The sequence below is a fragment of the Argentina silus genome (genome assembly GCF_951799395.1).
Source record: "Argentina silus genome assembly, chromosome: 7".
Taxonomy (NCBI): Eukaryota; Metazoa; Chordata; class Actinopteri; order Argentiniformes; family Argentinidae; genus Argentina; species Argentina silus.
This window is the reverse complement of record NC_139661.1, coordinates 5,744,164-5,748,478: the sequence shown is the minus strand read 5'-3', so window position 1 is coordinate 5,748,478 and position 4,315 is coordinate 5,744,164.

The following is a 4,315-nucleotide window of genomic DNA, read 5'->3' as shown; positions in this document are numbered from 1 at the left end:
TGCTATAAATCTTAGGCAGATCCTTTTTTCTCTAAACTTTCTTCTTGCAATCGCTGTGGTACATGATAATATTCAACTCATCTGTCCACAGGACGTTTTTCCACACCTTCCAGAAGCCTCTGATGTTCAGCTGGTGATGTATTCTGCAGATGGTAGTCTCTGACACATTCACACCTACCTCCTGAAGAGTGTTCATGATCTGTGGGACTCCATTCTTTGGTCATCCACTGTAGAAGTCTTCCTTGGCCTACCACCCTGTTTGCGATTGCTGAGCTCACCAGTGTTTTTTCTTTTTCTTTTTAATGACATTCCAAACTGTTGATTTTGGCAAGCCTAAGGTTTTGGCTATATTTTAAATTCTTTTTCTTTTTTTTCAGCCTAATAATGGCTTCCTTGACATTCATTGACATCTCTTTGATCCTCATGTTGACGAACACCAATAGCAGACTCCAAAGGCAAATGCAAAGCCTTGAATCAATACTAGACATTGACAGCTCTCTTATGCCCGCACAAAGGAACATGCCTGATTAACCAGAAACACCTGTCAAGCCAATTGTCCCATTACTTTTGGTGCCCTGAAATAGGGGGACTGGTATAGAAAGTGTTGTCATTTTTAAATGGTGAAACCAATATTTACACAAATACCATAAAATAAAAAAATCTATTCTTTAACCTCATAGTAATTGTTTGATTTCAAATCCAAAGTTTTGGAGTATAGAGCCAAAAGAAGATTCCATTCACTGTCCCATTACTTATGCAGGGCACTGTATGTCATGTCGCTAGCTTTAAGAAAAAGAAAATTCTATATCAGAGTTGTTCCTGTTTGCACATGTGCACTGTGTCAACCGTTCATGAATATTCATATTGCTCTTGCCTTAGTGCTCACTGACTGGCTCCCTCATGAATACAGTTCAAACATGCAGCATCAACGACAACCCACTCTTAGTGAGAGACCTCATCTTGCATTTCCAGGAGCGGAGGTCCCCTCTAGGCGTTCTCAGCCTAGACCAGGAGAAGACCTTTAATAGGGTCATCCATGGCTTCCTGCAGAGGGTGCCTGAACTTCCCACAACACGTGCTCCACTGGACTGAACTCTGCTACAGCAACATCACAAGCAGAGTACAGGTAAACAACACCCTAACAGATCCCTTCCCCATCAGATGTACAATGAGGTGTACAATAAGGTTGCCTTTCAGCCCCTCTGCTGTACGTCATCTGCCGGGAGCCTTTTTACCAGGAGATCAGGACCACACTGAACACACTAGGCTACCAGCTCCCAGGTGCCCAGAGGGAGAGGCTCAGGGTGGTGGACAGAGATAAGAGTGAACTGTACCTATTGCAGAACTGGCAGGAGACCCTAACCACCCATCAAGCAACTGGGGGTCACCTACCAGAAAGATGGAGGGGGGAGTAGTTGGGGGGGAAACCATCCACCACATCAAACAGAAAATCCAACAGAAAAATCCTGGTCCTGAAGGAAATTGTTCTCCCCATTTTTCTATACACCGGCAGGGTGTTTACATGGAAAAGCTCAAGAGCCTTGTACAAAACAGTGGAGAATGGGGGGAAGGGGTTCCCAGACATCGTAAACATCATTAGGGCACAGGGACAACTTGGTCACCAACCTCCACAAAACAGACAGGAAAGCCAGCTACTCTGAAAGATACTTTGTCACCCCCATCCTCACACTAACAGTCGGTCTCAGCCACATTGACCACATTGTGCCCTACTTCTGATCCTGGGACACCATTACCACCCGTTAGCCAACACAGCTGTGGACTCCAAACAGGTATGGTTGAACATCAATCACAAATGCACAAACAACAAACAGAAAGAAACAGAAATCTCTTGGATGGCTGCTCATGGTTGTCTCCCCACTTGGGTTTTCATGTATAGACGGCACATAGCACGTACCGAGAACTGCCCCCAGGGATACACTGACACTGCACCTATTAACCATCTTTTCTTTGAGTGGTCCATGGCCAGGCTGGTCTGGGCACTGTTTGTTCCCTCTGTCTACCCCAACAGACTGCTGTCCCTACCCTGCTTGATGGCAGAGAACATCATGTATGGTCCTCCCATACTTTGCGCACTAGCTTATGGACATTATCCCCTTTTACTTTCTTGTTTTTAAAATTGTGGTCAACCATATTAAGAAAGATCAAATAGGAAGCATAATTAACATTAATAGGCTAATTAGGTTGGGTACACGGTCAGCCATCTTCATCGCCCCTGGAGCAATTAGAGGTTAAGTGCCTTGCTCAAGTGCGCAACAGCAGTGGTACGCATCTTAGATATGATACCAGCAACCAGCTCACATCTGGCTCTCTCCTGAGGTGGGGATTGAACCAGTGACCTACCGATTGCTGGCCAGCCTTGTATATGTCTAACCTCTAGGCTATGGTAGTATCTTTGCTGGAGAAATGCATTGGAATTGTACCACTCTATAAAGCTTAAATCAATTAAACTTAATTCACACTAGCAATGTCAGAATTCACTGTAAATAATTTTTTAAAAAAAAGGAAAAAAGAAGATGTTATCTTTAAGAAAGAATTAGAACATTTTCCTAAATGTATGCTGTTTTAGGAGACAAGACAAGATATAGAATTAAGTTTAATTGATTTTAGCTTGATATAGTGTTACAACTCCAATGCATTTCTCCAGCAAAGACACTACTTGGTCCATTTTAAGTCACCAACATTGTTATTGCTTCACAAATTATGTAAATGAGGTGTTATACACAATTGTGTTACTTGGAATCATGATCTGAAGAAAGGAAACATAAGGGGTGCAAATCCAACTTAAAAACGGATGACTGTCCCCATATCTGTCTCTGCAGTAATGTGGCTACCTTAGTAGCTAGTAAGCAGACAGATAAAATAATATGAAAAATACATTTTACATTTACAGAATAGTATTTTAAGAACAGTTTCTCATAATTTCCAAAGTATCCATATATTTCCAAAATATAGTAAATGACCATGGTTTGGTAACACTTCAGAAAATTGCAACCCCAGCTGGAAGAAAAGTAGAGCATATAGCCAGTAGCCCTCTGAATTGAGGGATTAGAAAATTACACAGTGGTCTCAAATCAATGAGTTAGGAAATGCAGTCCTCTAGTGGCCATAGTTTCTAATTGCATGTTATTATTAACTTTGGTGAAAAACTGCCCACTCTTTGCATTCTCCAGCAGGGGGTTTGCTTTTGAAATTGAGAATGAGCAATTAGCACTCATAAATTGTGTCATTCTCCACCCATTTCTTAGAACCAGCATTTTGTGTGTGGGGTAATTCAATCTAGTGATTTTCTAGTCAATGTCTGATGTCACACGTACAGTAGAAACAGGGTTGAAAAGACTGACTGGTTGCTGTTCACCGTCTCATTCACGTTCTGTCAATGGTGCTCTTGCCTCAAAAATGCCCGTAGTCAAGGCCATCCCGCTGCCACGGCAACCAGTCATCAGCTTCAGCAGCTCTCTCAGGCAAATGACTTTAAACAAATTTTCCTTTTGTTCCTTCCTCCTCCCCTTCCTCTTATTCTTCCCATTTCCCCATTTGTGCTGCTGAAAGCTTGTGGAGGACAGTTCTCCCGTTACCTTGCCAACCAAAACACTTGAATGGATTGGCGGCGGCCCTGTGTATATGGTGATATCTACAAGGGCACAGTAGCACATACTGTAACACCATCAAGGAGAAAACGTCAGACTTCAGACAAGGCAGGGCAGGGCAAGGCAAGTGTTGATACAGTGTTGAGAACTTTGCAGGGGTTCACATATTTTTTCTTTCTTGGATTGGAGCCTGGAATTCAAAAGCATTAGCCTACATTTACATTTTTCCACCAACCAATTCAGACAACATTCTCCACACTTTCAAAGTGAAAGTGTATCTTTAGAAATGCTTGAAATCAAATAAAACATTTACAATTGAGATGCGTTGTGTCAATAAATATGTGTGAACCCCTGAGTCAGGACTTTGTGAACAATTACAGCTTTGAGACTTTTCAGATAAGTCTCTGAAAAGACTAGGGAATCTTCACCCATGCGTATTGGTGAAGCCCAAGCGCTTTCAAGTTGGTTGGGGATTGTTGATGGACAGTATTTTTGTCTCCTCACACATGTTCAACTTGGTGTATGTTCTAACTGTAAATGGGACACACTACATTGAGTGAGAGGGGGATTTGCAAATACTATGATGTTATATGTGAAACCACATTCAAGAATCCTGTGCAAATTAGTCCAGTTTTCTTCGCTTTGTGTAGAGGCAGAACATATTATGTGTGTTTGTCTTTCAAATGAGACACTCCAGAGACATGAAA